Genomic DNA, 13,261 nt, shown 5'->3' on the forward strand with positions numbered 1-13,261 from the left:
AATGATTAACAAAGTTTTTTTCATGCTCAGAGCACAGTAACTTTGAAAAAGAGTCTTCTAGGCTCAAAACATTAGCTTGCTCTCTCCCCATGGATGGTGTTTTTCTTTCTGTGATTTTCAGCAATTTTTGTTAACAGTAACACTGAGCTAGCTTGCACATGAATGAAGAGGCCTGATTTGTGATAGGACTTCATCCCTTTGGTTATATGTTCAAGGTCATTGTCCTCAAACCCGGTGAGCAAATATCTCTCAGCAGTAGCCCTTGTGAAGATTGTGCCTAGATAGGGAGGGTGAATACAGCAACAATCATCAGAACTGGGGTGACACGGCTGCATTAATAGAACTGCAGAGTCAGTAGAGAACTCATACTTCTGGCTTCACATGAAGGTTTGTTTTTTGAAAGTGAGAATGGAGCACTTAATTGGATGATCAGGCTTGATAATATTGAATGGCATGGCAGGTTTGAAGGGCCAAATGGCCTATTCCTGCTCCTATTCACTCACTGGTCTTTTGAAAGCTGGTATTTCATTGTTGGCTCCTTCACAGGGCAGGTCAGATTTCTTGGCTAACAAATTTTGCAAAGAGGTCCATCATGAATATTAGGAAATATATTGACGCTGATATAGTTGCATATCAGGTGCATTTTGGTAAGGCACATCAGGGCTGGGTTATACAGTTAATGGTGAACAAAGACACCCAGCGGTGTTGGTGTATAGGTCCTTGAAAGTGGAGTCACAGTTTGACAGAGTAATGAACAGGCTTTTGTCATGACAGCAACTTAGAAGAGAAATCAGAGTCAACATTTCGGGTCCAGTGGCCCTTCCTCAGAACTGATGATAGCTAGGAAAACATCATTTTTGTGTAGAATACAGGGTTGGTGAGGTGGTAAAGACTAAATGATAGGTGGGGGTGGAGCCCAAGGAGAGAGAAAAACATTTGTTCAGACAAAGAAGTCGATAATGCTCTGGCTAGGAGGGTGAATAGCTGTTAATGGAGACTGTTAGTGACTAACAATGGGTTGCGCACTCTGTGATAACAAGGCCTGGTATGTGGGTGTCGGGATTAAGACATCGGAAAGCTCAAGTCCTAGTTATTGAACTTGATATTGAGTCCAGAAGGCTACAATGCCCCCAAACGGAAAATGGGGTGCTATATTTCCAGCTTACTGTGAACTCCAATGGAGCACTGCAGCAGGCCTGAATCAGAGATTTTGGCCTCGGAATAGGGTGGTGTGTTGAAGTGGCATCACTTCTGAGGAAGGGCCATCAATCCAAATTATTAACTCTGATTTCTCTTCACAGATGCTGCCAGTCCTGTTGGATTTTTCCAGCAATTTCTTTTTTTGTTTCTGATTTACAGCATCCACAGTTCTTTTGGTTTTTATTAAGACTTTTGTCATGTTGTGGTTGTACAGAACATTGGCCACTTTTAGAATACCGCATACAATTCTGATTGCCATTCTATAGAAAGGTTGTTGTTAAACTTGTGAGGGTGTAGAAAAAATTAACAAAGATGTTGACGGGACTAGAATGTTTGAGTTAGAGGGAGAGGCTGAATTGGCTGGGACCTATTTTGCTGGAGCATCAGGGGCTGAGGTATGATCTTAGAGAGGTTTATAAAGTCATGAGGGGCACAGACAGGGTGAACAGGCAAAGTCTTTTTCTTAAACCCAAGGGCATTGGTTTGAGGTGAGATGGCAAAGATTTAAAAAGGCCCTAAGGGACAACTTTTTCACAAGAAGGTGGTGTGTGAATGAAACGACGCGTCAGAGGACATGGTGGAAGCTGGTACAATAAAACCATGTAAAAGGCATCTGAGCGATATACAAATCGGAATGATTTAGAGGGTTATGGAGCAAATGCTGGCAAGCAGGGCTAGGTCAGATTGGGCTATCTGGTTGGTGCGGATGAGTAGGTCCGAAATTCTGTTTCCATACTGTGTGCCTCTGTGACTGTAAAATGCTTAATATCTGCTTTATGTGCTCACTCAGAAATTATAGGCCTGATAATCTTAACAATTGGCCTAAAGCTAATGCAGATTTGAGCAGATCATCTCATTGGCCATCAAGTAAGTGTAGCTTTCATTTTATCTTCAAAGTTAAGACCAACACATTCCAAATTTTAACCTTCACACCATAGCAATGCCTCAAATAATCAGAATGACTCGCCGTCAAATCAGCAACTTTTCTCCAGTGGAGTGATTTATTGTGATTGTTTGAAATTTGGAAATCTTGGTACTGTCTTGATGAGCGCAAGATGAAATGTTTCAGCAACATGTCGCTGTTTTCACATATAACATTAAAAATGAAATCATGAATCACATTAATAAATTTATACTTATATAGTATAATAAGAATGGCTTTATACCAGTTCCATTTAAAAACATAAATCATTCTGCAAACCGCTGCACACCAAAGGAACCTTTTTGGCACTTCCTAACAAAAGTTCTGGATGTATGCAATTAATCTGAATGTTGAGCAATTTCAGGAAATATTAAAGCAGCTTTTCCCAAGGCAGTTATTTGTCTGCTGAATTCTGTCCTTCCACTAAATACACGATGGAGGAATTGAAACAGAACAGATAAGTTAGATTTTAGTATATTTTTACACCAGAAATTTACTTGATTGGCTGTTGGCTTCGTGCCAAAGTTAAAATTGCATTGTGTAAATCAAATGGTTGCATTTGCTGACACCAGCACATGCTCACTCTGCACCATTTACATTTGTATGCGTGCATTTAAATAGGCTTCAGTTTAAATGGGATGTGGCTTCGAGTGGCGGAGTGGGTTTATACTTGGTTGGGGTACTTGTGCCAGAAAAGGGCAGGGGGATGTGAGGGACCAAGGTGAAGGCAGAGGATTCAGGGAACTGGAGGTAATAGAGTGGGGGGTCTTAGATGAATGCAGTACTCTCTTCTCCCCACCCCTGAGGCCCTGACTCCCACCTCAACTCACTTCCATTCAATCTCAGTGAACCCCATTTCAATATTGTAATTCTTCCCTGCACATGGTCAGTGCAGCTTTTGTACATGGCAACATGGAAATGTGATGAGATGACATAACAGGTTGGGAATTGTACGCAGGATTTCTGGATTAGCATGGATAGGCGGTTGCCCATATTTAGGAGTGTCAGGATACACTGCCAAATCAAACAGTGACCGCAACTGACTTCAAGACAAAGTAGGGGAGTCTGCCTGCAATCCGTCCAGGGTTAGGTGATTCCAGATTCAGACTCTGGGTGTCGTGGCATTGTGGGATAAAGTCACCTGCAGACCACAACTTCTGGAATGTACATTTATCTTCAATAAAAACTAAAAGAACTACAGATGCTGTAACTTATGAACAAAAACAAAGTTGCTGGAAAAGCTCAGCAGGTCTGGCAGCATCTGTGAAGAGAAAATCAAAGTTAACATTTTAGGCCTGGTGACCCTTCCTTAGAACTGATGGTGGCTGGCAAAGCATTAGTTTATATGCATAAAATAGGGAGGGAGATGGAATAGGGACAAAATGGTAGGATAGAGCCAAAAGAGAGAGAAGAGGAGTAGGACAGACAAAGGAGTTGCTAACGATCAGGCTGGGAGGGTGAGTAGTTGTCAATGGGGTCTATTAGTGACTAACAATAAGGGGGTGTGTAATGGCAGGCTATGTGGTAACAAGGCCTGGTGTGTGTGAAGTAGGTTTTCAGGATGTGGGTGAGTTTAGGCCGTTAAATTATTGATCTCAATATTGAATTCAGAGGGTTTCAGGATCCCCAAGCAGAAAGTGAGGTGTTGTTCCTTCAGCTTGCATTGGGCTTCGCTGGAACACTGCAGCCAGCTAGAGACAGAGATGTTGGCCAGGGGACAGGGTGGTGTGTAAAAGTGCCAGGCAACAGGTATGCTCAGAGTCTTTTCTGTGAGCAGAAAGTAGGTGTTCTCCGAAGTGATCACTCAATCTATGCTTCATTTCCCCAATGTAAAGGAGGCCATATTGTGAGCAGCAAATGCAATAGAATAGATTCTGGGAAGTGCAGGTGAAGTGTTGCTTCACCTGGAAGGTATGTTTGGGTTTTTGGAAACTGGGGAGGGAGGAGGTAAACGGGCTGGTGTTGCACTTTTGCTGGATACAGGGAAGGTGCCCTGGTGCTGTGGGGAGGTGTTGGGGGTGAAGGATATATGAACCAGGGTGTCTCAGAGGGAATGGTCCCTGTGGACGGCAGGCAAGGTAGGGGAGGGGAATATGTGTCTGGTGGTGGCATCCTGCTGGAGATGGTGGAATGACATCTGATGATCTTCTGGTTGTGGATGCTGGTGGGATGGTAGGTGAGGATAAGGGGAACCCTATCTCTGTTGCAGGATGGAAGAGAAGGGGGGAGGGCGGAAGTGTGGGAGATGGGTTGGAACTGGTTGAGGGCCTTGTTGACAGGAAGAAGTTGGACATTTCAGAGGCTCCCTTATTGAAGTTGGCCTCATCTGAGCATATGCAACGGAGACAGAGGAACTGAGAGAATGGAATGGAGTCTTTACAGGAAGTGGAGTGTGAGGATGTACACTCCAGGTAGCTGTGGGAGTCAGTGGGTTTGTAGTGGATATTAGTGGCCAATCTATCCCCAGAAATGGAAACAGAAAAGTCAAGGATGGGAAGGGAGGAGTCAGAGATAGACCAAGCAAAAATAAGGGCAGGGTGCAAATTGGAAGCAAAATCAATGAACTTTTCCAATTCCAGACGAGAGAGGGAAGCAGCAATGAGGGATGTTCCATGTACCCCACAAAAGAGACAGACATAACTGGGGGCCATGCGGATACCCATGACAACCCGTCTTATCTGAAGTAAATGAGAGAAGTTAAAAGAGAAGTTGTTGAAGGTGAGGACATGCTCGGCCAAGTGAAGGAGGGTGGTGGTGGGTGGGGGCGGTTCAGGTCTGTGCTCCAGGAAGAAGCTGAGAGCTCTAAAACCCCTCTGGAGGGGAATGGACATGTAAACAGATTGTACATCCCTGGTAAAGAGGAGGCAGCTATAACCTTCAAACTGGAAGTTTAGAAACCAGCGTAAGGCATCAAATGAATCATGGAAGTATTTGGGCAGGGACTGGACCAGGGGACAGAAGACAGAGCCAAGATAGGAAGACATGAGTTCTTTGGGGCAGGAACAGTCTGAAATAATGGGTCTGCCCTAACAGTATAGGTGGAGCGAGCATGTTGGAATTGGGCGAAGGGGTCCTTGGGACAGGGATAGGACTCTTGCCAAAAGAAATGGGCACAGAGGTAAAGACGGCAGAGGAAGAGTTCAATGCCATGTCATGCCCGAAACTCACCAGCATCCACATCCAGAAGATCATTTGATGCCAATTCTGCCACCTCCAGCGAGGTGCCACCACCAAATACATATTCCCCTCCCCTCTTTTGTCCACCCTCCACAGGGACCTTTCCGTCTGGGACACCCTGGTCCACACCTCCTTCACTCCCAACACATACCTGGCATGGTGGCTCAGTGGTTAGCACTGCAGCCTCACAGCGCCAGGGACCCAGGTTCAATTCTAGCCTCGGGCAACTGTCTGTGTGGAGTTTGGACATTCTCCCTGTGTCTGCGTGGGTTTTCTCCGGACACTCTGGTTTCCTCCCACAGTCCAAAGATGTGCAGGCTGGGTGGATCGGCCATGCTAAATTGCCCGTAGTGTTCAGGGGTGTGTGGGTTATAGGGGGATGGGTCTGGGTGGGATGCTTCAAGGGTCAGCGTGGACTTGTTGGGCCGAAGGCCCTGTTTCCACACTGTAGGTAATCTAATCTAATCTCCCACTGCCCCACAGCACCTTCCCCTATAACCAGCAAAGGTGTAACACCTGTCGATTTATCTCCTCCCTCCCCAGTATCCAAGGGCCCAAACATACCTTCCAGGTGAAGCAAATCTTCACCTGCACTTGCCAGAATCTAGTCGACTGCATTTACTGCTCACAATGTGGTCTCCTCTACATTACAGAAACAAAGCATAGACTGGATGACCACTTCACAGAATATCTATGTTCTGTTCACAAAAAAGATCCTGAGCTACCTGTTGCTTGCCACTTTGACACAACATCCGTTCCCTGGCCAACATCTCAAAATGAAATTGCATGATGCCTCATGCTAATCAATCAAGCTGTCTTCTGGGTAGGGAATCCATTACCAATACCACTTGTAGACTGTGGAGTAAACCTTCGTAGCTTGTAAGAGAACATCAACTTTTGAGTTCCCAGCACATTAAGTGAAAACACTCCAATCCGCACGTCTCTCCACAGGCCAACACAGCTCCCAGGATTTCAGGTAATGTCCAAAGCTGTATTCTCAATTCCTCCAAAAGGAAGTTAAATTTATGGAGAAAACTGACAGACAGTATGATGTACAGACTATGATTTTCGTTATTGAAGTAGTAAACGGTTGCATCCAAGGAGGCCAGGTCAAAAATATAAACCTATTTTGCTCAGCAATCCTTTCCTCCACCACTTCATTTACCAGCAGACATCTTTGACCACAGTCTACAATGCCTGATCAATCCATCTCATGGGGTTCTACACAGTTTCTTTTGGAATGAATGAACAGTATTAAAGGCAACCAGGAGGTCTTTAGAAGTTCCTGCTGGGCAGTATCTCAAACCATATCCTTAACACCCTCTTGGTGCATCTTACATTCTGTGCTGGGGACATGTCTAAAAGTGATAATGAATTAACATTACGTTAATTGGATGTGGACAACTTCTAACTCTCAATGTAAACAATATGCACCTGTCCAAGGTATTTGGTCATTGTGCCTACCTACATGCCCAAGACTAACAGTCCTTTGCAGTACGGTGATCACTTTTAAAAAAATGTGAAACTGTTTGAACAATTTTGGCCTCCTATGTTGTTGTGCCACTTACTTGTATTCAAGGTCAACATTAGTTGTGGTAGGATGACTATATTATCACAAATTTGAACAGAAATTTAAATCAAACTATAATTCAACCTCATTAAAGAAGGATTAACAAAAATGAGATGAAGGCTTTTGAAATGTAAAAGATGCAAATTAATGAATTTCATGCAGTCAGCTTGCTGAATCTGAATTAAGAGACATTTGCGATTAAAATGGAAATGGAAAGACACATTCTCAAACTTTGCATGGATTTTCACAGAATACAATTAACGTATTTAAAACATTCATCAATTTGCACATTGCATTGTATTGTATGTTTGTTCTAAAAAAAACTGTGCAATTATGTAATATTTTGAATTTAAATTAATTTCCTTCAATTGGTAATGACAGTTCATTTTGAATTATTGCATTATTTAGTTTCAGCATTGAAAAAAACAGCAATGTTATTTGGGGGCAATCGATGAACAGTATATAAAAATATCTTAATAAATGCATTGTCATGAATATAGGTTTATCCTTGCTGATTTGTTGGGATTAGTAATTGCTTATAACATTCAGTTGAATATTTGTAGATTAAATTTTTGGCCTATTTCAAGCAGGGAAATAGCAGGCTGAATAGCCTCCTCCTGAGTTATAACTAAGATTCTGTGACTGGAACTATTATAAAATTTGTCAATTTTGGAGCTGGGGTAGACACTTTTCTTTAACAAAATGATATCAGTGTTTATGAAGTTTAATAAATGTCCAAAGTATGTGAGAGTCAATGCCATCTAGTTTGAAATACCAATTGAACTTGTAAGAATTCTTTTTCATCTTGGGATGTGGACGTTGCTGGAAGACCCATCTTTAATTGCCCAGAGAGAAGATATAGGCCTGACCAGGCAAGGAAGACAGATTTCGTACCCTGAGAGGTGTTAGTGGGTCAAATCAAAGGGGCTTCTACAGAAATTCACGATGGTTTCATTGTCACTATTAGGTCAGCTTCTTATCCCAGTATTCTTTGCTTTGAATGTAGATTTCCCCATCTGCCATGGTGTGATTCAGTTACACATCCCCAGAATAGTAAACTGTGATTCTGGATCCAATGATATTACCACTTTGCCGCAGCCTCCTGATATAACTAATGTTGAGTTTTCTTTCATATTTGTTCACAAGTTGTGAGCTTTATTGTTTATGCCAGTCTTTGCTGACATTCCTTAATACCCTTAGAGAAGATGATGGTGAGCTGTTTTCTTCAATAACTGTAGCCCATATGATTTTGGTACACAATGGTATTTTTAGGGAAGGAGTTTGTGGATTTTGACCCTGTGAGACTGAGGGTTGGTCATAGAAGGCCAAGTTATGATGGTGTTTCATTCATAGGTGGTGATGCTTTCTCACATCTACTGTCCTTGACCATCTAGTTGGTTGAGGTTGCGGGTTTTGAAGACATTATCAAAGTGTCTTGGGGACTAAATGATCTCTATAACTTTCTGTGTGCATCAGTCATGAGGGGAGTGAATATTAAAGGTTGAACAGTCAGTGCTAATCAAACAGACTGCTTGGTTCTGGATGGTTGTATAGTTGTTGTCATTCCAACTAGGGAAGAATGTTTCATCACAGTACTGGCTTGTGCTTTGGTGAATAATTTTTGTGGAGTTAGGGGGTGAGTTACTTGCTCGAAGTCCCAGTCTGTGAAGCTTGCTTCCTGAGAGTAAGTGGTACCTTCTGGGGCTGGTTTATGCTAATAATAAGCACTCTTCTGTGGGCTATTCTCCACGCCTTCTCTGCTTTCGATAAAACCCAATTTCTTCCTGTGAACCATGTCTTTGGGCTCACCACACCTTCTGGTGGGGCTGGCCACATCAATGAGTGGATAGCTGAGGATCACACAAGGCTAAGTCAGACATCTTAGAGGGCTGAAAGAGAAGTACAAAGAAGCAAAACATCGGTAGATGGCAAGGCTGACAAGACTAACCTTCAGCACAAGGTTATTCCTCTGAACTCAGAATATCAGGGGCTGCAAAACAATACAGGATGTGTGTGTCTCTGAACCCTACAGAGTCACCAGGTGGCTGGTGCATGGCTGGTAATGCTTTTGTTGTTTAACTAATAGTTGAGGGGAGATAGCCTCAGAAAATAGTTCACAGGAGAGGGTTGTTTGAGGCCACATGTCTGATGAAAGCCGTAAAGGTAATAAGCTTACTGCAGTAGTATTGTGGAACCTGAGGTGTTCTTAGATGATGGCTTGACTGAAGTGTGGTTGCATAATACTGTAGATTCCTGGAGTGAATGATCTATGTGTTGTGAATCCTGGTGCTGTATACAGTACGGGAAATCTGCCCTTGCCCTGGAAATGGTGTAAGAGAAGTCCCACTAAGAGGCAGAAACTGAAGCAACAGATTTGGCAGCACGGTGGCTCAGTGGTTAGCACTGCAGCCTCACAGCACCAGGGACCCAACTTCGATTCCAGCCTCAGGTGACTGTCTGTGTGGAGTTTGCACGCTATCCCCGGGTCTGCATGGGTTTCCTCCGGGTGCTCTGGTTTCCTCCCACAGTCCAAAGATGTGCAGGCTATGTGGATTGGCCATGCAAAATTGCCCATAGTGTTCAGGGACGTGTGGGTTATAGGGGATGGGTCTGGGTGGGATGGTTCAAGGGGCGGTGTGGACTTGTTGGGCTGAATGGCCTGTTTCCACACTGTAGGGAATCTAATCTAATAGCACTGATCATACAACTTCCGGAGCCCTGACTGACAAATACACAAACGCAGATGATCAGCCATAGTGCTTGTCCCTTGGAAGGTATCAGTGCAGATAAAAGGTTGATCAGGTGTTTGCCAGTAAATGCTTGATATCACCTCAACATTTATGTTTTCCCTAGGTTAATGCTATTAATGTAGATGTGAACATTCTAGCAATCATGGCACAATTGAATCCAATTGTCATTCAACTGCTTAGCACACGATAACTACATGTTATGTACGGTTGTTGGGATAGTGAGCTTCGAGTGGCAAAGTGTATAATGGGACCTCCACCAGCAGGTGGTACTGGTGAATGGGATGTCACTGTGAAAAGAAAGTGTCTCTCAGGAAGTGGGTGCTGATGGGAAGGAATAGCAGACAGACAAAGGATTTCTTCAGCCCAATGTAAGCTATATGGTCAGTCTGTGTCTGTAATGCGTAATAACTCTTTTGAGGCTGTCTTTCCATCACTAATTGCCCATTATTTACAAATGCTCAGCCTTTGACAATTGCATTGTCTCTCATCAATTCAGGGACCAATATCCTTAACATTCATTATTTTATATCAGCTAGCGCTCCCTGATTGGACCAGATTAACATTCCCAATCAGGGAAGTCATATTCTCTGTGGTTCAGTTTGATGACCTCATTACAATTACTACATCACGTAAATAGTTACTTGTTTATCCTTAAAATTCCTTTTGTGTGAGTAGTGATTTAATCCCAGTAAAATAAAGAATCATTGCTTTGTGATCTTTGGGTCATCTGTGTATATAGATAATGCATTAAACAAGGTTCAGTGAACAATCTACTAATTGAAATGCAATATTCTCTATGTCACATTAAGGTGCTGACCCATACAGCTACTGAAGGTTTTGACATATTGCTTCATCTTCAAGCCATAGAAATAGATGCCTTCTTCCCCATGATTTAGACCTACAACCGAAGGTCTAAATGTAGGTTGAGATGAATCACAAAAAACCCACTATTTCCTTCATTTTGTCCATTTGTCTTTCTGCCCCTCCAGCTTATCCCTTTCTCTCCCTCCCTTCTTCCAACCCCTGCTGCCTTCATTTTGTTCTCACAGTGATAAAAAGGCCAGTGCGATCACCTTGTTTTAACATGATGTGATGCCTGGATATCATCCATTTGTACTGCCACAAATTCTTCCTGTGCTAATCCAGCAGCCTTTCAGTATTCCATGATGAAGGACGAACCACAAGTAAGTCTTAGCAGAAAAGACTCTTGTCTTTGATAATGATGTAATTTATGACATTTCAGTTACTATATATGTGTTAAATTAACTCTTAAGCATATTAACTGATATTTAAAAGATATAAGTATGACATATGTCCCTTTCAGATAATGCCAGAGTGTAACTAACAAAATCTTTGATTTGCTCTGGACTATTTGATACTCCACTCTGTGCCTGGGTTATATATCAGAGTGGGTTGAGCTTCAGCTTAGCACAAATGTTAACATTTCCACATCCATTGCCTTGAACAGTACACCTTGAATCAAGTCTCCTATACCTTTCTCCCATCTTTAGCACCTTCCTAAACTCATCATCCCTCACCCATTTTCATTCACTTTCTCTCTCTTTGTCTATTTCTTGCTACTCTTTCCTTTCATTCCCTTTGTCATGCCCCCACGCAAATTTCCTTCTTTTCCTCCTGTCCTCTCTTCCTTTGCCAACTCCATTAGCGCTAAATACAGTCGTAATTCCCTGTGTACAATATCATAGCATTTCATCTAGTAATGTTTAATTTTATGATTGAAACCTCTGAATTATAAGTTTTGTATAATCTCCAAGTTCCCATCTCTCATTTCTGATATTTACTATTGTACAACTGAAGTAACCAAGCAATTGTTACAGGCATCACTAATTCCATTGATTTCTTAGATGAAGAAGTAGGACTATATCACACTGCCTGAATTATAATGCTCCTTTTAACTGGAACAACAAAATAGCTCGGAAATTATTGTTCTGATGTTAGCAAACAAATACTTAGCACAATTTCTTCATCCGTGATTTTGACAGAGGTCTTAACCTATTTTAAAGCAACAAGTTATGGCCTTGAAGGAACTCTACGCAAGCCGAATTCCTGTCACCAGGTCGCCATTTATTTTGATCCAGCTCTTTCAGAACCAGTTCTCAGAGTGTCAGGATGTCTGACACTCATAGAATCCTTACAGTGTGAAAGCAAGCCATTCAGCCCATTGAGTTCACAGTGACCCTCCGAAAAGTATCCCACCCAGGCAGCTCTCATTGGCTTTCATTAGCAGGGGAATTCAGTATACGAGCCGCGAAGCTATGCTGCAGTTCTGTTAAACCCTGGTTAGACCACACTTGGAATATTGTGTTCAGTTCTGGTTGCCTCATTAGAGGAAAGATGTGGAAGCTGTAGAGAGGGTACAGAGGAGATTTACCAGGATGCTGCCTGGATTAGAGGGCAGGTTTTAAGAGGAAAAGTTGGGGGAGCTAGGGCTTTTTTCATTGGAGCAAAGAAGGGTGAGAGATGATTTGACAAAGGTGTACGAGATGATGAGAGGCATACATAGACTGCATACCCAGAGACTTTTTTCCAGGGCTGAAATTACTAATACGAAGGGCATAATTTCAAGGCAATTGGAGGAAGGTATAGGAGAGATGTCAGAGGTAGGTTCTTTACACAAGTGGGTGCGTGGAATGTGCTGCCAGCGGTGGTAGTGGAGACACATATATTAGGGACGTTTAAGTGACTCTTGGATAGGCACATGGAAGATAGTAAAATGTAGGGTATGCAGGGTAGTTTAATCCTGGGGTAGGGTAATAGGTCACCTCAACATCGTGGGCCGAATGGCCTGTACTGTTCTATGTTCAGACTCAGCCTGCAACCCTAACCCTCCATAATCCACCTAGCATACACATCCCTGGACATTATGTGTAATATAACATGACCAATCCAGCTAACCTGCACATCTCTGAACTATGGGAGGAAACCAGAGCACCCAGAGGAGGCCCACATAGATATGGGGAGAATGTGTAAATTCTACATAAACAGTCACCCATGGGAAGAATCAATCTCAGGTCAATGGAGCTGGGAGGCAGCAGTGCTAACCACTTAGCCACTGTACTGCCTTGTTTTTACTCCTATTTTTATCTGTCAGCCAGGGCTCCTCGACTGGATCAGATTAACTTCCCCAATCAGGAAACTTATATCCCATGAGGCCCACCTGGCTGTCTTCTGAACAAACATTATAGGTCTATCTTAAAATAAAAGGCAAAGTAATATCATCTAAATGTATTAGCCTCTCATGTTAATATGGCCAAAAGCAATTTTGCAGTCGATGTATCTCATACCAGAATTTGTATCAGCGATAATGGGAACTGCAGATGCTGGAGAATCCAAGATAACAAAGTGTGGAGCTGGATGAACGCAGCAGGCCAAGCAGCGTCTCAGGAGCACAAAAGCTGACGTTTCGGGCCGAGACCCTTCATCACAGACTCATAGTCTCTGATGAAGGGTCTAGGTCCGAAACGTCAGCTTTTGTGCCCCTGATATGCTGCTTGGCCTGCTGTGTTCATCCAGCTCCACACTTTGTTATCTCACACCAGAGGTTTCTGTTTTTGGGAATGCTACTTGTAGGTCAATCAATGCTTTCTATATATTTATAGGGGCCATTAACTGTAGATTTTG

Source organism: Stegostoma tigrinum, chromosome 10, assembly GCF_030684315.1.
Source record: "Stegostoma tigrinum isolate sSteTig4 chromosome 10, sSteTig4.hap1, whole genome shotgun sequence".
Lineage (NCBI taxonomy): Eukaryota > Metazoa > Chordata > Chondrichthyes > Orectolobiformes > Stegostomatidae > Stegostoma > Stegostoma tigrinum.